At 42.2% G+C, this 25,154-nt stretch overlaps 1 protein-coding gene across 8 annotated transcripts in view; it reads right to left on the bottom strand.

Moving 5' to 3' along the window:
- Positions 1-25,154, bottom strand: part of R3HDM1 (R3H domain containing 1) — a 128,426-nt gene that overhangs the window by 90,311 nt on the left and 12,961 nt on the right. Inside the window, exon 1 of one of the 8 annotated variants that reach the window (XM_053274136.1) lies at positions 14,450-14,748. The exons of the other annotated variants lie outside the window; for them this stretch is intronic. The gene's annotated coding sequence lies outside the window, so the exon portion shown is untranslated. Of the gene's footprint in view, positions 1-14,449; positions 14,749-25,154 lie in introns of those variants that run through there. 8 annotated transcript variants of the gene reach the window in all.

Raw genomic sequence — 25,154 nt, 5'->3', positions numbered from 1 at the left:
GCTATGGGGTTGAGACTGCCTTGGTCGGCCTGATGGATGATCTCCAATGCATTCGACAGAGGGAGTATGACTCTGCTGATCCTTTTGGATCTCTTGGTGGCTTTTAATACCATTGACCATTGTATCCTGCTGGGTTGCTTGAAGGAGGTGGTATTGGGTGGCACTGTTTTACAGTGGTTCCACTTCTACCTCTCTGGCAGATCCCAGATGGTGTCACTTAGAGACTATTGCTCTGAAAAGCGAGAGCTGAAGTGTGAGGTTCCACAAGGCTCCATACTCTCTCCAATGCTTGTTAAGATCTACAAGAAACAGCTGGGAGAGACAGTCAGAAAGTTTAGTCTGGGATGCTATCAATATGCTGATGACACCCAGATCTATTTCTCTATACCACCTTCATCAGCAAATGGCATGACCCCCTAAGTGCCTGCCTGGAGGCGATATAGGGCTGGGTGAGTGATAGGAACATAGGAAACTGCCATATACAGAGTCAGACCATTAGTCTATCTAGCTCAGTATTGTCTTCACAGACTGGCAGTGGCTTCTCCAAGGTTGCAGGCAGGAATCTCTCTCAGCCCTATCTTGGAGAAGCCAGGGGTGGAACTTGAAACCTTCTGCTCTTCCCAGAGTGGCTTCATCCCCTGAGGGGAATATCTTGCAATGCTCACACATCAAGTCTCCCATTCAGATGCAACCAGGGCAGACCCTGCTTAGCTATGGGGACAAGTCATGCTTGCTACCACAAGACCAGCTCTCCTCTGACTGAGTCTCTCTAGACTGAAGTTGAATCCAAACAAGACAGAGGTATTGTCTGTAGGGGGTCGGGATCAGAGAGATGGTATATATTTGCCTGTTCTGGATGGGGTTACACTCCCCCTAAGAGATCAGGTTTGTAGTCTGGGAGTGCTTCTGGATCCCAAACTCTCCCTGGTTTCTCAGGCTGAGGCGGTGGCCAGGAGTGCTCTTTATCAGCTTCAGCTGATACGCCAGATACGTCTGTTCTTGGAAACTAGTGACCTTAAAACAGTGGTACATATGTTGGTAACCTCTAGACTTGACTACTGTAATGCACTCTACATGGGGCTGCCTTTGTACATAGTTCAGAAACTACAGTTGGTACAAAATATGGCAGCCAGACTGGTCTCTGTGTTTACCTGAAGGGACCATATAACCCCAATTCTAAAAGAATGGAACTGGCTGCCAATAGGTTTCCGAACGAAATACAAAGTGCTAGTTATTACCTATAAGGCCCTTAACAGCTTAGGTCCTTCTCTGTCGTGAACCATGTCGCCTATTAAGGTCATCTGGAGAGGTCCGACTATAGGTGCTGCAAACTCATTTGGTGGCAAATCGGGACCAGGCCTTTTCTGTGGCTGCCCCAGGGCTTTGGAATGTGCTCCCTGCTGAAATAAGAGCATCTCCTTCTGTGTTTGCTTTTATGAGGACCCTGAAGATGTACCTGTTTTCCTCAGGCCTTCAACTGAGATTTGATTTTTAGATTTCAATGTGTTTTTATCTATATATTTTATCTATAATTTTTATCTTTTTATGAATTTTAAATGTTATATTTTATGTTTTAATTTTGTACACAGATTTAAATAAACAAGTAATAAATAAATAATATGGCACAATCTGACTCCACCATGGTAGTCAGACTTCTGAAGTCAAGCCAGTGACTCAGTAGTAAGGGCTTCATAGTTCTGGAACACGATAGAAGAGGAATGACAGGTAAGTCAACCATCTTTAATTTAAACAACTCCCCTTCAGCTGCTGTGGGTAGGGACAGGAACATAAGAAGCTGACACATATAAAGGCAGATCATTGGTCTATCTTGCTCAGTACTGTCTTCACAGACTGGCAGTGGCTTCTCCAAGGTAGCAGGCAGGAATCTCTCTCAGCCCTATCTTGGAGATGCCAGGGAGGAAACTTGGAAACTAGATGCTCTTCCCAGATCAGCTCCATCCCCTAAGGGAAATATCTTACAGTGCTCACACTTCTAGTCTCCCATTCATATGCAACCAGGGTGGACCCTGCTTAGCTAAGGGGATAAGTCATGCTTGCTACCACAAGACCAGCTCTCTTCCCATGGGTCCCCCTTGGGATGGGGAACCCAAGGGCTCCTGATTTAAGAGATCATCTCATTCGAGGACTTCTGAATATGATAGCCCTTTCATGTTATCTTTTTTAGGAGAGCCAGCATGGTGTAGAGGTTAGAGTGCTGGACTAGGACCGGGGAGACCTGAGTTCAAATCCCGATTCAGCCATGATACTAGCTGGGTGATTCTGGGCCAGTCACTTCTCTCTCAGCCCAACCTACTTCACAGGGTTGTTGTGAGGAGAAACTCAAGTATATAGTACACTGCTCTGGGCTCCTTGGAGGAAGAGCGGGATATAAATGTAAATAATAATAATAATAATAATAATAATAATAATAATAATAATACTGCTATTGCAATTGTATGCATTCAGTTCTTGTTTTGATCCACAAAAATTAAATAAAGTGGTAGTGCTTCTCTTCAGCAACTTTACATGTATATGTTTGCAAGATATAAGTGTAAGAACTGTAGAAATGGAAAGAACAGAAAGGGAAGAAACGCAGTGATACAAAAATATGATTTCATCAAAACAAAACAGAAAGGGTTTTAATTGTTGGAGTGATCAGGAAGAGGCAATCACTCAAGTTCAAAAATAAGTTATGCTCCAGCTTTTTCTCTTGCATATGTTTTTTAAACTAGCAGCAGCTACTTTAGTTTTGTGCATCTTTAAATACTGTGACTTTTTGAAATGCTGTACTGAAGAACTGCATCCTTGCCTATAATGTATTTCCGAAAGAGCTGGGAACATTATGATCCTTAAGGATAAGTAGCTGGAGCACGTGGAGAGGAAGATACCAGCAGACTCGGGATATCCCACAGATATAGCAGTTTCACAAACATCTTCACAAAGAAAAAAACCTAAGGGGACCAAAATTCCACCAACTGCACCCAATATAACTCAGAGGGCAGTTAACAGACAACCAGATGGGCAGAACTAATAGAACTCTGTGGTGAGGAGGAAGGAAAGGAAGGCTTGAACAAAAAAGGCAGGAAGTTGCTCAGCTTGTGTGGAGGGGTCCAAAGAACCTGGGGCCACTCCCTGTGGAACCACCATAACCAACCAAGCCACGACCCCTGTGTCTGACATCAGATGCAGGGGGTGTGGCCATATGCGGAAATGGGGCCACACTGCCCCGTTTGCAAGGTGCTTCAGCCAGTGGTGCTTTTCCAGTCTGGCTGGAAATGCCTTTTCCTGCCTCCAAAGGCCGAGAAATGTGCTCCCAGCCAAGCTGGGAACCCAGTGCTGACTGAAGCACTTTGCAAACAGGGCTGCGCGGTCCTATTTCTGCATATGGCCACACCCCCTGTCAGGGGTGTAGCTAGCCCGCCGGCGGCCCATGTGTGGCTGCGGCAGGTGCCCCGATAGCCCCGCCCCATGCGCCTGACGTCAGACGCAGTGGATAGCCACGCCCCCGCGTCTGACGTCAGATGCGGGGGGGGGCATGTTCTGGCTCCCGAACGGAGCCTTGAGGCTCCGTTCGGGAGAAGCAGCTTAACTGCTGAAGGGGCTGTGCGGCCCTTTCGGCAGTTAGACGAAGGCTGAGAAGAGCCACTTCTGGGCTGCGTTGCAAACGCAGCACCAGTCTTAGCTCCTGAAGGGGCCACGCAGCCCCTTCAGGAGCTACTTAGGCAGCCAGGAGCGACTCTTCCCTGCCTTTGCAGGGAAGAGCTGCTCCTGGCTGGTGCTGCGAATGCAGTGCCAGGCTTTGTTTAGCTCCCGAAGGGGCCGCACGGCCCCCACTCGGGAGCTAAACTACCACCCCCGCGTCTGACGTCAGACGCGGGGGGCGTGTCAGGGCCGCAAATGGTGGCTCCTGAATGGGCACAGCCCGGGTTCTTTGAACCTGTTCGCCCAATTATAGCTCCGCCCCTGCTCCCTGCATCTGACATCAGGTGCAGGGAGCATGGCTAGGGTGCCTAAGGTGCGCGCCCGCCGGCTTCCTACACAACTGCCAGCACCCACCACCACTGGCTTCCTACATGCCTGGCTTGAAGAATAGTCCCTCAAGACAGTCACAACCCCTTCTACCTAAAACTCTACCTTGTTCAGACACAGGCTCATGTAACACATGCTCACCAGAGATATACTGCAACATTTTATTGCGGGTCCATACTTGTGTATCTGTTCTAAGAAAAACTAAGACACTGCTTCCTCTCAGCTTCAAAGACTGCATTCCTCTCTCCGTCAAAAAAAACTTTTTAAGGCAAGCACAATTCCTCCCCTTGCCAAGCAATCTGTGTCTCCCTTCCTCATACCAATGTTCTAGCTACAGGACTGGCGGATACACAGAAGGAAACATACAGTATGGCAGTACTGTGGCTCCATAAATAAACTTGTTTTGATTTCTTAACAGAGAGAGCAGACTTGTTCCTTTCAGTCCTGCAAACTCTCCTAGATGCTGTAGTATATCCTTTATTGGTCAGAACCAAATTTTGTCTTCTCTCTCATTTCATCTTCCTTCACAGCATAAAAAACACAGATAACTCATGTTTGAGAAATTATAAGATAAGCCTAGGCTTACACAAGAATAAAGCAGTTTCAGACTTGGAATTCAATTCTGAATAGAGAAGAAGAAAACATGAATAATGCTAGTATTTCTAGTAAATTGCGAAACAGGAGCAGCTATTTTTTTTTTAAAAATGTATCAGCATATTCTTATAGGCCTCAAATCATCAGTTTAAACTGTTCATGGGGTAAACAGATGCAATGTTTAAATTGGTGAGTTTGAACAAGCACAATGGCTTTGATCTAGAGAGGAGTGAGCAGAATACTAGTTGCACAATGGGGTTCTCCTGCCTCCTTTTCCTCACCATGTACCCCCCTCAAATCCCCTCAAATGTTGGCAGGATTAACTAAGGCCACTCAGTAGAAGCATAGGGGATCTAATGCTTCTAATCTGGTTTCCTACATCCAAGGAACTATAGAAGATAACCTGAAAGAAGTGGACAGAATTTCACAGATGCCAATACATTTCAAATCAAGTGACTCTTCTTCCGGGGGGCTGATTACGCCAAATAATTTTGGTTTAAGTACAGGTTTAAGCTAGGCCCCATGTTGAAACCAAATCAGCTTTCCTTAACAATCATTTACTGAGATACCCAAGCTACTCACTAACTGTTGCTGAGCCAACCTAATTTGGGTTCAGTATGGAACCTAGCTTAAATCCATGTGTATTCAGGCTTAAGATGCTTACCACTTGCCTCGGGCCTGTGTACCCAATGTCTTCCTTACAGGATTCTGGGGTGGGGGTGAGGACCCCTCTTCCAAAAGTATGAAGTATTCAAGTGGATATAGCACTTCTAACATGGTTCAGTGTACTACTCCCACATATTTAAGTACTTATGAGAACACACTACTGGCTCTCATTCTGGTGATGCTGAGTGTACATTCTGATGAATGAAAAAAAAACATACATTTTGTATAGGCAGGCTGTGATAAATGCAGGCCAAAATTAATGAACAGCAACATGGACCAACACCTCAACTGCCACCCGTCTATCACCTTCCACCCACACGGCACAACAAGGTAGCTAAATGGGCTGTGCTACTTCAGACTGCAGGTGTGGACCAGTTTTTGAATGCTCCCCTAAGTTAAAAAAAATTCTGAAAAAATATTAAAAGCATAACAAGTAAAGTTAGGCAGGGCTAGGACCTTTCTCCCTGGTGTTGTATTGTCCCAACAGCAGCAGAAGTTTTTGGGTTTTGTTTTTTTCAAGTGGGGGAGAATTCAAAGAAGGTTATTCCTCCACTATAGTCTGAAATGGTACATTTAATTCTGCTGCCTGTGTAGATCCAGCTCAAGTCTTGGACTAGGACTGAAGAACTACTTCACATGGTTTCTTTAAGCACAGTACCAAACATAGTGTCAAAACATTGCACCTTTATTACACATTGTATGTATTTCCTGCTTTGCATGCATGCACAGAACTGAGCTGTATGCCTTGCAACTGGGTCAGGACCATTGGGAATTTGGAGATCTTTAGACGGCAGTAAGACTTAACACACACATAAATCAGAAGACTTTCTACTTGGAGGTCCAGTATTATACACCAACTTTAGAATGCAATGCCAGCATACTGAATGATCAGGGAAACAGCTACAGTTTCCAGATAAGGAGAAGTTGAGGAAAGCATGGAAATCCATAGTCCAGTAGAGGGCAGCAAGATTCTTTCAGCATACCAGATATACTGTCTTTGGTGCCTTTTCAACTAAGGCTTCAGAAAGTCAGAATCCTTACAAGCCATCAGAATAGCTACCCAGTTTCTCTGTGTTTATTTCCTCCTCTCAAAACAGGCATGCTCAGCTCTGGTAAGGACCAGTTTTTCATCTTTATTAACTTGAAAGGGACTACATTAGGGGGGAAGGAAAAAAAAACCCTCATGAGACTTATTTTAACCCAAATGTATTTAAGTTTACAATCCTATGCACACTGAATGGAAATAAGTCATTGAACACAGTGGGACTGAGTAAATATGCATGGGACACTGGGCTCTCAGTCATATATGTACATACACTATATACCTTCATAAGTTGCAGAACAAAAAACATTTATTGTATTTATTTATCGTATTTTTATACCGCCCTATATAAAAAGTCAGGGTGGTTTACAATTTAATCAAACAATAACTAAAACCTAAAAATTATGTTAAAACCACTTAAAATTAGCATTAATAAAACTTTAAAACAAACCAAAAGTCTGATAATGGCATTCATGGCATTGTAAAAAAAAAGGGGGGGGGCATCACTGAATCAGCAACAATAGTTTCTCTCAAATGTACAGACTATGTGTTCTATAGTCCGCGTAGACCATACTAACGAAAGATGCAGACTTGATTGACCTAACGGCATTATAACTGTCATAAAATGTGAACTACTTTAACTTGCTCATCAACCCCAAAAGATGGTCCCAGAGCAGCTAACAATATTTAAAAGCAATAATAAAATCCTTGTTAACATATTTAATCTAGTGAATCAGATGTTAAAATAAAAGCAGAGTCATGTCAAGACTGAAACAATCAAATCTAAATTTTAGACACATTTTAGATATGCAACATATTAAAAGAAAATCAGTGACGGTAGAAGTAGTGTTCTCACTAATAGAAAAACACACAGGCCTTTTGTACAGAAGAAAGAATATTTGAATTCTGATAGATGAAACATTTTACCTGTAAGCAAATTCAAAGATAACCAGAACACAAATTAAGTTATTAAAAGCTAAAAATATTTCAAAATAAAGTGCATCTATAAATGCAACCAATTTCTCTCAAATCTATTCCTCACTTGTTAGACCACTACTTCTGCTCCTCCAAAGACCAAAAAACAGATTCCAGGAGTTTCATAACTTAACATGCAGTTTTAGATTTTAATAACTCAAGTTTGCCAGTGCATACATAAAATGATAAAAACACTCCATAACATAGTTCTGCCTGATCCTTAACTTCAGAAATGTGTTTACTTAGGTGTGACCAGTTTCCCTTTTCAACCCCCCCCATCCATTTACTAAGCAGCAATTTCTAAGACTTCATAGATATGAGCCTATGCCTGCTTACTCAAAAGCCAGTCCCACTTTGTTCAATAGGGCCTATGTCCAAGTTAACATAAATAAGAATGTATCCAGAGTATTTAGAATTGCAGCCTTGTAGCAGTTCTAACCAAGTCTACTTCTATGGAATTATTATTATTAGCAGCTATAATAGGAAAAGAGATTATAATTTTTTTTGGGGGGGGAGGGGTAGCTGCTTAGAATGGAACAGCTTGAAAAGGCTTGAGCCACATAAAAAGGTCAGCAAATAAAGTTTTCTTCTGAATCAAAAAGTTCATATTTATGTTATGATAAGCTTTTTAGACTGTCAGTTAATTCTAGATGGCCTTTCAACTTATCAAAAGATAATTCCGTTCTCCTTTAAATAGGTTTTGCCTGTTTGCAACTGTCAGTCTTCAAGTTAAAGAGATGTCGAGCTACTCTTTCATCTAAAAACAAAACAAGCAGTCTCCTCTCAGTTTCCTGAATCCTGGCCAAGCCCTGCCTGCAATGCTAATAAGCCACAGGTAGCCACATTTGCTCTGTCCCTTTCTGCTGCCATTCTAGCAAAACGGTGGTACTAAATAAGTCCTTAAAAGCCAGGTAAGTGCAGGCAGAGATTGACACAGGCACACTTTGAGATTCCAAATTTAGAGAGATGGCAGCACAACAGAGCAACGGTTGAGCCAAAACCAACACACACTTAACATTCCCTCATGTATTGCAAATTCAGGCAGGGGGCTTCTTCAGTTATTCTGGGGGGTCCCAGGTTGTGCAGGCATATTTTAAAAGAATGATGAACTTTGTGTCTACATGTGAAGCTATAAAATTTCATGAGGTACCTCCCACCCACCCCCCTCCCACTTCTACAGCCAGCCCTACATAACCTGGAAGAGGCTCAATCACTATCCATTGCCTGAAGTGCCATACTATTTTCATTTTGATTAATTGTAGTTTACTACGGCATTTAAGAAATTATCTTTCAAAGCTGCACAAGCATCTGTGAGTCATAATGCCAAGAAAGATAACTGCACTATTGTTAAAATGCATCAGAAGCAGAATATATTATACTGGGAACATTAAACAGTCTAGACAAATTAGGCAGAAAGGCACAGCAGCTTCCTCCAATAAGCCCCCTGGCCATAATGGAAGAGGCACTTTGAGCACAGAGAGTACTAGGAGACCTCTGAAAGCTGCTCTTTTCCAACACAGCCTCTCTCTCTCAGGTCAGAAGTTTGAAGAGTTATAGAAGGCAGAGTGTTCCCTGAATCTTTCCTTACACATAAAGAACCACTACGCTGCTATATCCCACCACCACCGCTTGCTTCAAGAGACTGAGACCTCAGAAACTAAGTGATCAAAGCCGATTTTCTAGTCTCCAATTTCTCCATTCCTACTTCAGATCTAAAGAGTTGAAACAGCAAAATAGGCCACAGGAGCAAGGCTGTGCAACCTAAATACAACCAGTTTTAAGATTGTTCTATAGCATACAGGGGGCTGTGTTTATAGTGCCACTAGCAGCAGTTGAGGCTTTAAAAAAAAAAAAGGCCATGAAACGCTTTTTAAGGCAGATAACTTGACATATTGTCTCATTTGCAAAGCAGGATCCTCCCTCCTGAGGGAGTAGGCCTTGGGGCAAATTCACATCACCTTTTTCCAGAGACCTTGTAGTCAAAAACAGTCCCAGATTGCCCTGTCATTATTCTGCAGTAGTAGCTTGTTATTAAACAAGACCAACTTCGTAAAGATGTGAGTATTCTAGGACCATTATTTGGCTCTTCTGTATTCATACACAGCTTGAAAGCTTGATACTGTTGCATAACTGGAACAATGCAGTTGCATGTCTATCCATAGAAAACACAATTATACAACTGGTGGAGAGTTTTCCGCAATCATGTGTATATAGGCTCAAAGCAAACCATAAAGCCAGCACTCTATTTCTGTAGGGGGGAAATGCTTTAGTTTTGCTTACACTTTGATTGATAGATCCTTAAGTACTGTTAGGGCCAATCTATTCCCTAATTAGCTGCAAAGCTTAGGCAAGATTGCCTGCTGCTCTTCCAAATGCCTTACCATAGTTCAAAGCAGTAACCATGGAAATGGGGACAAGGAAATGTTGAAATCTTACTATTTATTGCACTATAAATAACATTTTACAGGGAAAAAATCAACACAAAGATGAAACCATAATACCTTATTTAAACAGAAGAATTTTCACCAGCTTTCACATCATTGCCTCCAGTTTCTCTTATTTTCCAGGATTATCTATGTCCAGGTCTGATAGAGAGCAGACTCAGGATGGATATTTTTGAAAGGTAAGTTCTAATGGAGCTGCACTTTGATAGACAAACTATCAATCAATAAGTTGGGCCAATCTACAACAGTCTTCAAGAAGGTTTAGCTGATAAACTACTCAAGACATTAAGACTTTACAAGGAACATCAGTCAGAGCAGATCAGAAACAAAGAGGCTAAGATGCTCTTTAATATTAAATTTTAGCTGTAGTCATGCAGGTAGATCTTTTTTTACATCTGCGTTAAACACCATAATTTGATAGCTACACATCACTATGGCATCTCTGTTTCATGATCTTGGTGAGAAGAAAAAAACTGAACAAATCACGCATGGCATGGCATTATCTTATTTTATTCCAAGCTGCACTGCTCTCGCAATGTCACAATATTCTGTGGTTTTCAACACCACAGTACAGTGAGGAGCTGCACAGCAGTGTACATAGCCTCCATTATGACTCCAGGGCAGTATGCTTCTAAACTGGCTTCTATCAAGACTGCTCCACACATAGTGGCAGAGATAGAGGTGACTGCATGTTTTCTGTTGTGAAGGCATTTGAAAACATCAGATAACCAAAGGAAATAAAGTTAACAGAGACCACTGGATGAGTGTTCTTTGAACAGCAATATTCACAGTCAACCCATGGAGGTGCAGAGATCTCTCTTCTGATCTCTAATGCAAGAAATGCTTCAATTCTAACACCAAGCACAAAATGTCTTCTCATCTCTATATAGTACCGAACTTTCTTCCAGCTGCTTCTCTCCATGGCTGAGCAAGGAACCCATATCTCAGCAGCTCCCACCTCCCACTGTACAAGTGTGATGCCAGGAGTTTTCTTAAATTGGTAAAATCCACTTGTTCATAATGGGCTTATGAATATAACGTATCATAATCAGTAACTGCATTCCTATTCTGAACCTTGTTTTCACACTCAAGTCGCTTACTTCTATTTTTATTCGTTATCACAAGTTATCATCTTTCTCACTTCCACCAAGGAGCTGAAGATAGCATACATGGAAGTCCCGTCCCCCACTGCCCTGCCCTCAGCAACACCCACCCTCTTTATTTTTGTGGCTGGTCTGATATCATAATAAAGGTCTCAGACCAGCCATGAAGATAAAGGTTCCCATCCTTGATTGACTGACATTTTATCTTCCAAACATCCTGTAGAATAGGTTAAGAGAGAGACTAATAGGAGAGACTTCTCTAAGGCTATGCAGTGAGCTTCATGGCTGAAGGGATTTGATCCCAGATCCCCTAGCCTGAGTCTTGTGTTTGCTCCGCTACATATGGTATTTTCTCTCCTCACCTTTTCTTTTGCTTGTTCCAATTCATTCCCTCCTACTACTATGTATAAAATATGTGGCAGAGCTGGGTCACTCTCAGCATTCCAATGCCACTGGAATCTATCTTCAACATCTCAGCGGCAAAGGCTTATACCATTTCCACCTTGCTCTTGCTTTCTACTGTGCTATTCAGCAGCACATTCCATCGTCCCAGCTCAACTGAATACCACCTAGAGATGTACATATCACGTGGTATAGCAATATGATAAATAAATAGAAGAAAGTTTATAAAAAACACCAATAGGACAGCACATCCCATCACAACTCTTTAGCACATCTGTAAAACCCACACTCACTCACTCACCCACGCCCTATTGTTAATCCCTATAAGAGGTGTGGAGAAGATGATGGACTAACAGAGCACCATGCTTTGGAATACCTAGATTTATACATTTTCTTGCAACTCTCAGCACTGAACTGGAATTCATGAGAGCCATTACAGATGCACACACAGCATCTTCTTAAATCTCCTTTAACAAAAAGAACTGCAGATGCATGAAGGTATTATTGACACTTTCCCTCCACACTGAAAACCATACCCTAATAGTCAGTTTAAAATTTACCTTCACAAAGTAAAGTGGAATCCAAACCTCTACCTTTTCTTTGTTATTTGAGTATAAACCTGTATATCAAAATATTGTCCAATAACTACCAGTTTTAAATATAGAATTTGATGCTAAGTTATTGCATTAGCAACCAAAAGAGCAATAATAATAATGATGATGATAACAATAATAATAATAATAATAATAAACAAACATCAGAGCCCCTCTGATGTGGCCCCTCTGTGGCCACAGAAATCACCATCAGCCAATTACAAAAAGCAACTTTACTGGGAACAGCCTATATTCTGCGACGATATCTATATCTATAGATATCTAATATCTATAACAGCAACAACATTGATAATAAAATTCAGCCATCCCAGGTCCTTGGGAAGGAATCGATGTCTGGATAAAACAAACCAGTCAATAACACCTATCCTGTGTAGTAAACAACAACAACAACAACAACAACCATCAGAGGTCACTACTACCAGAACTTGAAGAGTGAAACCAACAGAGCAAAGTGATATATAGTAGCTTTAGCAGCTGCAATATCTTTGAATATCTGAATAAATGGTTTGCCATACTTATGGCTATTAGTCTTATATTTATAGGCTGCCTCTTCCAAGGATATCAAGGCAGCATACAAGGTGCCCACCCCAATTTTAATCTCATAACAAGCCTGTGAAGTAGGTTAAGCTGAATGACTGGCCCAAGCTAACTCAGTGAGTTTCATTGCTGAATACAGCTTTGAGCCCAGATCTCCTTGCTCTACCTATTCTAACACCACTATAACTACTGCATCAGTCTTCTTATTTTAGCAAATGCACTCTCATTTGAGACAAAGTGAGTATTGGTACCCTTGAACAAAAGGGTATTGCTACAGTTAGCAATATGATTTGTTGATCATATTAACCAGATCCCCCCTGCCCTTGTGACAAGTTCATAAGTTATTCATTGATAACTCCCCCTTCTTCAGTGTTTTTAAAAAACATCTTAAAACATACCTTTTTAAGGCGGCTTTCTAATGCTCCATTATTGGGTTTTTTGTTATATCTGGTAGGTGCTTTAGCTTTTTATAGTTTTCAGTTTTAATTTGAACCTAATAATGACTGTAGTGTTTTTATCTGACACTTTTTTGTTTGTTTAATTTAGTTAATTTTATTACTTTTATTGTATATTGTGTCTATCTTATTGTTGTAAGCTGCAGCAGTAGTGCACTGGAGGGGCGGGGTATAAATATTTCAATTATATAATTAAATAATAATTAAAGGCTGATTAATCAAATTAAACAAAAAAGGTAGAAAACATTAAACATTGTCAAGGTAGATTTAGTTTGGAACGTGTCAACATTTTCTCACCACATATTAAAATGTATTTAATTGAAATATTTAAAGAAACCTAAAAAAGGGAAAATCTATGAAAACTGAGAGAAGAGACCTATTAGCAAAACAACCTTTGTGATTTAAAATAAGGATACTTCAGAAGACAAAAACTTGATTTAAAATATGAGCAGCTTGTTATACAAGAATACACTGTTTCACTGCATGACAATATTTAACTATCATACAACAGTCCAAAACAAAACTTTTAGTGAGGAAAATTGATGCAGTCTTTACATGCAACTTTTTGACAAAACAAAGCTTAAATCAGACTTATTGTCCTACTTGAGATGTTGGGAGTCTCACACTGATTTAGTGTTTCTATATTAGAGCAAAATAAGAGTGCATTAAAAAAAACCCATGGCACAATTTTTAGCATGCCTTCAGAATTCTAATTTTAAACTTAAAGCCTTTAATCTGTTCCTAGCTGTCATCTACTAAATCTATATCAGTTGTTGAATCCAAAAGGGAAATGCAAGTTTCTGTATATTTAAACAGACCATTCAAACACATAAGAACTGTGATGGATTTGGGTCTACATAACATTATTTTACTAAGCACATTTATTAATTGTAGCAGAGGATAGAAACCGTTAGCAAATGTACAAGACCTATAAAGTTCCAAAGCTTGCTTAGATCATCAATCAAATCCTTCAGAACTGCATTTGATAAGTTTATAAAATACCAGGGCAAAATTTTAATCAGTTAAAAATGTTTCAAGTACTACCAACATTCTACTATTATGCTGCTTTCCCTCAACACTGCAACAGTGCAACATTTTACTAGTTAGAAAGTGAGAAACTGCATAATTTATCTTAAAGAAATCAACATTACTAGTTTAAAAAACAAAAGCCAAACCCATGTCCTCACCTGTGCAAAGTCAATCAATGTTTGTGTAGTTTACACAGCCTGTCAAGAAGGAATCTACAAATGCACAATATTGTCCTTAACAATGGTTAAACCATCAACCTGACTAATTTGGAAATCAAATAATTCAACTGAATAGCTTTCTAAAGGTCATATTCTATGCCTTTTTCTAGGAGTAGGGAAGAATAAATTTTAACACACATTCTAGCCAAATATTCACAAGCTTCCAAAGAACAGAGTCCGTACGCATAGGCATAAAGAAACCATGCACACTCATATCCAACGTTTCCCAGCAAGATTTAAGTTAGTCATAATATTAAGAAATTTGTCAAGATAACAACCAATTCTCTAAATAGATGTGAGCTGTCTATACAACGAATCAGATGTTTAAGAAATTAACATACCTGCATCATGCTGACATTTAGCTTCATTGTGAAAAGTTGCTGAAGGTATTGTCTCCATAATATCTGTATTCTAAGATTCCAGAGGGCCCTTTTGAACAAGAGCCTAGTTCATAAATAGATGCTCTGTTGATTATTCAGGCATTTGGCAGGTAACTGCTGAAGCAGTCAGTTAAGGCACTTACTGAAGCCTCAGCCATAATAGAAAATCAACAGCTGTATGTTGTGATGTCAGCAACACCTTAACCAGTCTCCACAGAGGAAAAACTGAAATGCATCAGGAGCTATATTGAGCACTTCATTAGCAATTCAGCAGCAAGCTGTCTTGTGAAACTGTGAGCATACTATGAAATGGTATGCTGCAGGAATTTTTGGTCACCATCTCCACTTTAGAGTTAATATAAACAAACACTTGACGACAAAGATCCTTCTGCTAATTACCCTCAAAATAACAGAGAAAACATCACAAAAATGCATCTATGTTCCAACAATAATGCTATTCTACCTTTTAAAAGTATATTATTAAAATCATGTACAGTCATAAACAGCTTCCTAGCTTATCTGGTATATATATTAAATGCATTCTGAACTATGTCAGAAAAGATAACACATTTTGTATTTTGATGGCTTACACACACACACACACACACACACACACACACACACACACACACACACACAGACAGATTGCCTCCTTGCTTAAAAAGCAAGGAGGCAATCATTCATACTAGATTTTGTCAGCTTGTGTTCTGAAGACATTAAACAAAACATAAGCAGGCTCGGTGTGGGACGGGGGGGGAGTACAGTTCAGACTTGAAACCACTTTGGGCCTGGTAGAAATGCAAGGGGTGCCAATATAGTTCTGCTCATTTCCCCCCACTCTCTTTCCCTTCCTCCCACCCCTGTTGCACTGACTGTTTTTCTCTCTCCTCTAATCTTAACGACCCAGAGCAAAAAGGAAAAAACATTTTAAGATGATGTTCTTTACTGGGATACGCTAACTGAGACAGCGACCTTTGTGGCATGCCATCATTCATTTTATACTCCTGTAATTCACGAGCCTTGAAAAATACCACAGCCCATCTGAAGTGTCTAGCAATCAGCCTAAGTAATCAGCTAATGGCTGCTACAATGATCCCATGAAACGGGCTGTGAAAAGGTTTTATGAGTGGTGGTTAGGCATTCTACATTCTTGTCTACCCGAGCTACAGAATATGCAGGATGTGGAAAATTTATTTTCCTTAAATGTTTTAAGTACTTTCTCCTCCATATCGCCAGGAGATGGCAATGGTAAACCCCTGCTGCATTCTACCGAAGGAAACCACATGGCTCTGTGGTCGCCAGGAATCGACACCAACTCGACAGCACAAATTTACCTTTATCTCCATACTGTAGAAAATTCATAATAGATGTATCAAGTTTAAACTGTCCAGAGAAATCATGTGCCAGGAACCAAAGGACCGTGAAACTAGTTCTTTTTGCCTCAGAGCTAATCATCAGGACCAAAGCTCAGCTCTGAACATGCATTTCTTGGAACACATGCAAAGAGCACTGGAATCCGAGACGCATTTTACTTTGGAGCTGCTTTTCTGCACTGCTTTCCTACAGGACAGCAGGTTGTCTGTCAAGGTTGCAAATGAGTGTGTTTTTCATCACACAGCATTAGTAACCCCAAGTAACCAGTTATCATGGACAAGAAGAGAGCTTTCATTCAAAGGATACACGTGTCTGTCCTGGCACTTACTTTTTAAAAATCAAACCAGCAATCGTATACATTTTCTTACGAAGCAGATGGGTCACTTCAGGTATGTCAAAAAATAGGGCTATTCAGAAATATAAACTTTAAAATGGGGTAGGGGAGGAGGAGAAGCAGGTGAAAGCCATGTCTAGACACCTATCACACAGGCAGCTGGTGTAATACAGAGATTAGGGCTCAGCCCTGCTCACTAGCCTGCCTTAGGCAAGCCACTTTCTCTTGGCCTCAGACCCTCAACTGTAATGCCAGTTTAGTAATACAAGCCTACCTTTCAGAGCTAATAGGGATTACTGAGAGACAGCAGCCCTATCCACACATTGTGTTCAATGCATGTGCAACCTGTGCACCATGGACCACATTCTGCATCACATTTCAAGAGCCATCGGTGGTGCTGCAGAGTTCCCCAGAGGACATCTGCACTACTGCAGTGGTGGGCTATTCTGTTCCTACTGAGCACTGCACATTAGTAGTTCTGATGCTCTTACCATTATTTCACCATAGAAGTAGTCTCGCAACGGCGACTGTGCACCCTTTAGTAGGAACAACAACAACAAATGTTTATATACCACTTTTCAACAAAAGTTTCCAAAGCTGTTTACATAGAGAAATAATAAATAAATAAAGATGGATCCCTGTCCCCAAAGGGCTCACAATCTAAAAAGAAACATAAGATAGACGTCAGCGACAGTCACTGGAAGGGGTACTGTGCTGCGGTGGATAGGGCCAGTTACTCTCCCCTTGCTAAATAAAGAGAATCAACATGTTAAGAAGGCACCTCTTTGGCCAGTTAGAGTACAGAAGAGCCTACCTTCGCTGCAGCTCTGATATGCTTTATAAAGCCCCACAGCAGCACAGAATAGCTTTCAAAAATTGGACATTGCTCTTACAGAATGTGATCCAGTGTACACACATACAGCTCCGTATGCATATACACATTATGTTCAATGCACATGCAGCAGTACACTTTGTTACTAGCTGAGCTTATTCTGCCCAGCGCTCAGAAGCCTCCCTGTTTACAGCTGCATCTCCAGGCTTGCAGATTGCATTTTTGCTATGCTCAGGAGCTGCACTGCAATGTGAGCTCCCAGTTTATGTTACACATGGGGACAAGTCACTTAGTTGGCCGTGGACTGGTCACCCCTAGATCTGGGCTGCAACTAACACAAATTGCAAAGGGGATTAGCTTCACAAACCCCTCTCCCTATGTGGGGGCCTGGCTAAGCCAATTCCAGAACTAGCTATTGCGTGTTATCTGTCATCTGAGATCATTTTGGATTTAGGATGAACACTAAAACTCCCCTCATCCTCTCGCAAGAGAGATAGCATCCGATGCTAACAAAGCAATTAGGCCAGGAAGGGAAAGCAGATAAGACAAATGCAGCAGCAGGCTCCCTCACAATAGGGATGAGTCAGTGACCTAACTTTGAAAAGATGCCCATTGAATGTTGGATAAAATTACTGGGAGAGTCAGTCCCAGCACAGGATATTCTTTTGATGCACCTGCATACTCTAGTTTTCATTACAATCAGCCTTGCATACAACAGGCGATTCATACATCTTCCTACTCAGGAAGGACGATCAGACACAATGCATTCCAAAAAAGCCTGTCTGGACTCCCCTATTCAGCAGTGCATGACCACAAGAAAAGAGCCCCTAAGGCATGTTTTGGGATTTAAGTATCACATTTTACTGCCCTGAGTGGCTACATAATCAGAAGTGTTTCTCAGTCTGCTCCAACAAGGCTCTGAAAGGGATACTCAGGGGCACACTTAGGCCCAGACCTCAGGGCCCAGGTCCAGTCCTCCGCAGGACATTCCCCCAGTTACTCCTCCATGGCTCTCCCATCTGCCTGGCCTTGTCGCAGTAGCACCTGTGGTATGGCAGGCAGGCCGCCATTTGCCCTCGCCTGGCCCGGGGGGCAGGGGCCTCAAAGAGTGTCTGTGCCACCAGGCGGCAGTGTCTCTGTGGGCCGCCTGCCGGCACTTGGTTGCTGGAGGATGGGGACCTCCAGTGGGGGATGGCAAAGCCACGCCACCACCATGTTTCTGTATGCCGACAGAAGAAAAAACGCAGTGCCCAATAGAAGAAAAAACACTGCACGGGCACACTGCATGCCACTTGGTCAGCCTTGCCGCTAGCTCTGGCGGCAGCTGCCATGTGCTTTTCCTGGAGTGAGCAGGCTCCCCACGCTGCCCAGTGCACCGGCCATGTGCATGGGCCTCGGAGGTAGGCGGCGCAAGCAGCAGCCCCCAGCCCAGCAGCATACTGTGTGTGTGTGTGGACTACGTCTCCCCCTTTGTATTTCGAGGGGGTGGGGAAGAACAGAAGTGAGCATGTCCCCAGCACTCTCTTCAGACTGGGGCAATCAGGAGGTCCCTGATGTGAGAGGACCACCCACGTGACATGAGAGCAGTCGCAGACTCGCAGTGCCTGCTGGTGGCAGCAGCACGCGAGGAGGGAAGGAAGCAGCAGGAGAGGATCCTGCAGACAAGAGAGACGATGAGGGATCGAAAAGACACACAGAGGGTGCCAGCCAGCCTCATTGTTCTCCTCTGCCCTGCTGGTTTATAAATACAGAAGGTACAGAACACACAGCACAGCAGCCTGTCCTGTGCCCCAGCCCCTTTTCAAAGCAGCAGCCAGCAGGGAAGGCTGGCTGGCTTTTACACGGCAAGGTGGTGGTGGGGTGGGAGACAGAGGGGAGCAATGTGTGTGTGTTCTAATCCCCCCCATCTGTGTGAGGAATGAGCTTTGTTCAGTGGGTGGCAGTATCATGGCAATGTGTGTGAACCTGCATTCAGAGTGGGACCTTCCCACCTTTCAGAGGTGTTGGTGGGGGAGACAGAGGGGAGCAGAGTGTGTGTTCGAATTTCTTCCCCATCTGTATGTGGAATGAGATTTGTTCAGTGGGTGGCAGTATCACGGCCATGTGCACATGCATTCAGAGTGGGACCTTCCTGATTCAATGGGAACAGGGATCTAAAGTTGACAGGAGCGGACACACACAAAAAAGTGTGAGCATGCACACATGCACTTGCCTTAGAGAGACCACCACCCACCTCCAGACTTCGCCCCTAAGTTTTACTCACCCTGTCCTTCTCAAAACAGTAGTAAATCCCCTTGTTGCAATTCATGCAGTGTATAGGGAAGAAGTGGCTCAGTCAGGCAGCACCAGCACGCTCTGTTCAGTCCAGACCACAGCAGCAGAGCGGGGAGTGGGGAAGTAAACATGTATGATGGGAATATGTTAAGTTGAATCATGTTGAAATGTTTCTGCTAAAAACATTTTTGCATAAATATAACTGTTTTATATCCTTACATTCTTGTGAGTTCAGTTGCTGTTTGTGCCCGTGCAGGGGGAGGGGGGCCCTCCAGGGCCTTTAGGTGATGATGCTTAACTTGTTGGGAGTGGGGGGCCTCCAAAGGCCTTCAGGTCCAGTCTCCAAAAGCACCTAGGTGTGCCTCTGGGGATACCAAGTACACTTCATGATCACATGATCCTTCATGGTCATCCTAAGCACATCACTGTTCAAAGTGAACACTAGTGTTACTTGTGCAGTTGTGTCAGCCCTGCTTTTGGCAGTAGTATATATGTATCAGCCAACAGATGCTTTTCCCAATGAATACAGACACTGTCATTACAGAGGATTCTTCTCCAGAGTGAATGAAGGTGCTAAATGTTAGCTCAATTACAGATACCCATAACTTGCTAAATATTGTATGCCCTGATGTATTGTGTGCAGGACACACTAACTACCAAGAAAATGGAAGGAAATAATTGTTTCCATTTTTATACACTCCACCAAACTTGTTCCTCTTCCCCTTTGCTTTGCCAAATATATTATTTGAAGAAAACTAGGATTGTGCTTTTCTGAAGAGTACTGATGGGACAATGTGGTCTTTGGGACCCAATGAGTTCTCTGGCCCTTCAATGGACTCAGCTTAGTAGCTCTGGGGCTTAGTTGTCAGGTTCTAGTCCTTTATGCAAGCTGCTCCTCCTTGAGCTTTGGTTTGGCTCTTTGACTGATGAAGTAACATTCAGGTTAGCATCCCCTGCTAAGCAAAGTTGTGCCATCTAGTCTGTGTCAACTCCTGGCAACCACAGAACCCTGTGGTTTTTCTTTGGTAGAATACAGGAGAAGTTTAACATAGCCATCTCCCACACAGTATGAGATGATGCCTTTCAGCATCTTCCTATATTGGTGCTGCCTGATATAGGTGTTTCCCATAGTCTGGGGAACATACCAGCAGGGATTCGAACCGGCAACCTCTGGCTTGCTAATCAAGTCATTCCCCACTGCATCATTAGGTGGCAGCATCCCCTGCTAACGGAGCAAAATCCCCTGCTAACTGAGCAAAGAGGCACCTTTTTGAAATGGTGATTATATTTATTTAGCAGGGGAGAGCAACTGGCCCTATCCATCCCCAGAACAGCATCCCTCCAGTGGTGCCCATCTTATATTTCTTTTTTAGATTGTGAGCCTTTAGGGACAAGGAGCCATTTTATTTATTTACTTACTTAATATCTATGTAAACCACTTTGGGAAATTTTGTTAAAAAGTGGGATACTGTATAATTATCCATCATATTCATATCTGTATCTTAGGGAAGAGGAAATGAATTAGAAAGTACAAAGAACTGCAAGTGGGCACGTGGATATGATCACAGTCCTAGAATCTCCACCACCTCTTTACCTCCCTGGCAGAACTAAAGTTCATAGAGGTAACTGGTAGCTGGGAAAGTGGCACTGACTGGAATGTGAATTATCTACATTCACATACAGGAGTTAGGCTAGTAGGCAATTCTTAACTATTTATTCAAAACTGCATCAATTTGATCTCTTGTACATTACCATTTGCCATAAGCCAGTGTGTGTGTGTTTCTCAAACAGCAAAGTGCGATGCATCTTTTGCATACAGACAGGACCTTCCCGAGATAATAATAGGCTTCAAAGCTTCAGCTTTGATTTCATATCAGGAAACACAAAATTGATGTACACGTATCAAGATGGCTAAGATTTGCAACAAGCTCCTAGCTACAAAGTTTTTTTGTATTTCATCTCCAGTGATAGAAGACTAAGGAAATCAAATGTGGGAGAGAAGGAAAGGTATATGGCAAGCATGCTAACAGTCTGTCTTCATTTTGGAAGACTGTTTTTTCTCTTAAGATCCTTGCAGTTTGAGATAAATGTGTCTTCTGGATTGGAAAAGTAGGGTGATCCAAATGGACATGGACACAGCAGCTCACAAATGATGCCCAAACTGTCTGCATTCAAGTGCATGTGAACCAGATGCAGCCAAAAAAACGAATGGATTATTGGGGGAAATATAAAAGGAATGTTCAAGGACAATCTGATTTAGAAAGAGCCGGCCCAAAAGCCCCTGGTCTAAACGATATCCATTGAAGAGAGAAGGATAGTCAAAGTGTTGAGGAAGTGTCAATAAATCAATTGGGGGGGGGGAGCAGGAGGAGAGCGCAACTCTGTGTGTGTGTGTGTGTGTGTGTGTGTGTGTGTACACACACGTGTATATAGATGGGGGGAGCACCTGAAGACCCAAGGAGAGGAAACAGAAGATAAAATATGGATTGCTTACTCCTGAAGCGGAAGAAAGAAAAGCAGGAAGAAGACTGTCATGGGCCAGAAGTAGCGGAACACAAGCTCCCTTATAACCCTCTTGCTAGGAGCAAGACAGGACCAGAACTGGGAGGGTCATGCTTCTACTGCGATAGGCGGCTGACCTTTCTATCTTGCACAAGCCCTGTCTATAGGAGCAAGTGTGGCAATACAACCGGAATGATCTCCTACATGGTGTGAGAAAAATAATCTGACCTTTTTTTGCCCCCAAGCACAAATCACATGCTCACTGCAACATTTGTCCACATCTTATGAGTATATTGGATATGTGTCTGTAAGAACACAAAACTACATTATCCAAGTCAAACTTGTATTTTCTCCAAGTAGTATCTACTAAAACAGATTCAGGTTTAGAATTTGCTCTTGTGGCCTCACCGAGTGTACATTTGAATGCATTTGGGCTGTACTGCAATGCATTAACTTAATTAGACCCAAGATTAATCTTCTTGTTTCCTGTGCCTATGAGGTTTCTTCTTCTACTCCTTTTTGTTAATATGCAGATGCTGGCAGGAGTTAGCTTGGCTTGCTGCCAGAGGAAGGACAAATTGTTATGGTAGTTTCTGTAAGACTGTGCCAGTAGCAGGACAAGACAAATATTTCCAAGTCCCAGGGACCAGCACAAATTCTGTGTGCCTCAAGACTACCCAACCTAACATCTGGGATTTTTATCAATCCTTTCAAATGGGGTGCAGTGTGTGTGAAATTTTCTGAAACAAATACTAAAGTGGGGCTGGGGGGGCAGCAAAGATGCAGGAATTTGATTGATTTATGTGTGGGCCTCTCACCTCCCTGATGTAAGAGATCTATTATGTAAGTACTTGAGAATTTAGGCATGCATTTCTGCCCCTTTCTTCCATGAGAAGTGGGAGCTACATGCAGGATGGGGCCACTAAACTCACACAGCATCAAGGATAATGAGGCAGGCAAGCAGGTATTAGGGAACAGGCCTGGTCTCAGACTGCGCTCTAGCCATAAAGTTCCAAGATTTTTTAAAAAAGCAGAGCAGGTGCCTGCAAGAACACTTTAAGGGTTTCCCAGAAATGATATGGAGCCAAAGTTCTGGGTCAAGACCGAGTCCGTACACATCTTCATTAGAAAGTCCCAATGAGAGTGGTCTAGGTTTATATTGGCAGAGTGAAAAAAATTCTGAGCACTTCTGTCAAAAGCTTCTATATAACTTCTATATTAAGATTTGAGAATACTGTATTATATTAATTCCACTCACTCATATTACTTCAATATCCCTCTAACTGATCAGGCACAGGCTATACAAACATCATAAAAATTAATGAAGGTGCACAAGAAGGATGCAGCTTAACACATTAGGAGACCAGATATGGTATATTTATGATTACTATATTTTGCAAGTAATACTAGCCAATGTCCAAACTACTGAGGCACCAGTGGAAAGGGGTTTTCTGTCATGCAAAGGGAAGGCAGAGGCTATTTTTGGCAATTCCCCTACATCTGCCTGAAAAGCCTCCTAAAAAGATGTCCCCAAGGTTTGGGGTAACCTTATGAACTGTTCGTGCACTCTCTGGGGTGGTGTGGGGGGGCCTTTAAGGGAGCAGGTAAGATGCTCCTTAGCTGTTTGCCCCCTCCCCGTGGCTTCCCCACTGCCGGCACTCAATACTGAAAGAGATGCGCAGGGCCATAGAGTTCCTTCCTGCAGCCCTGATTGGTGTCAGCATGCACATGGCACCAATTGGGGCTGCAGGAAGGAATGCTGCATCCCCGTGTAGCTCTTTCAAAAAATCGAGCACCGGCAGGGGAAAACAGGTAAGGAGCACCTTACCAGTTTTTTTTTAAAGCACCCCCTGCTGCCCGTCGAGCTGGCTTGAATGCTAGCATTTGAACAGGGTTTTTCCACTCCAGAAGGGAGCACTGAACAAGTTAGTGCACATTCCTACCCTTAGGGACATATTTTAGGCAGGCACAAAGAAATTGATAAAGATCACCCCTCCTGCCTTGAGCACTCTGCCACCATGTCATTAGTCTGGATGTTGGCCCTGTTCTGGCCTGAGAGAACATGTGAAGCACTTTCAGTAAGTAAGCACAGATGCTAAGTGTTATAGAGGCATAGTGAAATTAGATTCCATTCACAATAACTGAGTTAATTTCATTTTCAAAAAAATAAGGAAATCCTAGAATAAATTAAAAACAATCCTTGGTTTAAGCAAAGAATTAGGTGCTTACAAATTCACTCATGCACCAAAAAAATCCCCTGGAAATTTTAAGTTAAGGTGCCCACCTTAACTTCTGGACTATTTAAGCAGTCAACAAATTCTACAGTCTCACATATTGTGCTCGCTTACAACTTAATATCCATGCATCCAAATGTTCTCTTGGTCTTTCGGCCTGTATCCTCTTCAGGTTGGGCCCAACCCTTAAAAGAGGGGGGAGGTGCAGGTCAATGCAGTATCAGTGTTTCAATTTCTAAACTCTTAATTCTGATAGCCAACCTCCTCCTGCATAGCTTGTTTTAAAAATGCCATGATTTTTTAACAAAACCTCAACCTGGTATTTTGAACTAACTAACAAGAAACAAGAAGTTCCCCCACCAAACTATCCACAGACCAAATAATGAGAGCACAACTTGGTCCAATAAATCTATAGTGGAATATATATTCAATAAGACAAGACAAAACCGTGGGAAATGATATCAATGAAACAATTGTATGGTGTGAGAGGAATAATAAAGTCCATGATGTGGAGAGTGATATGATGCATAAACCAGTAAGTCCACACAAGGGTGACTCGGTGATCTCAGCTTCAATGTTTCAGTGTCCAAATCTTTCTCATTTACAATCACGTCTAGAATGTTCTCTCAAACCACCAAGTTCTCATCAGATACAGAACTATTCAGATACAAAAATGCAAAGTTACTCATTTAAGTTAACAACCACTTTAAATTCTATCAATCAACATATTGATTGTCATAGTGACAATATTATCATATTGTCCTGAGCATCAATATTGCCCCCAGCCTGCAGCACTGGGGCTCAAAAGACCAAGGGAAAGGATGCATAGGGGCTAAGTTGTACGCAAGCACAACAGGCAGGCTTACAGAACATGTTTACAGCTTCTATGTCACAGAAGCTGAAATGGGCATCTTCACTTAAAAGTGCCCATGTTTTTTGGTACAGGAATTAATGTGTAAACACAAAAACATCAAGGGAGCTTTTTGGATCATGGACTACTACTTATATGCAGCTTAAACAAAACATAACATTTTTTGCTCACATCAGCTACCACAAGCATGGAAGGGAGCATGGGCAGGCATGCAGTGTACCTATGCCAAGGAGCACTAGCTGGCT

This window comes from Hemicordylus capensis, chromosome 1, assembly GCF_027244095.1.
Source record: "Hemicordylus capensis ecotype Gifberg chromosome 1, rHemCap1.1.pri, whole genome shotgun sequence".
In the NCBI taxonomy this organism is placed as follows: Eukaryota; Metazoa; Chordata; class Lepidosauria; order Squamata; family Cordylidae; genus Hemicordylus; species Hemicordylus capensis.
The sequence above is the reverse complement of the archived record's forward strand: the minus strand, read 5'-3'. Positions and strand labels throughout refer to the sequence as shown.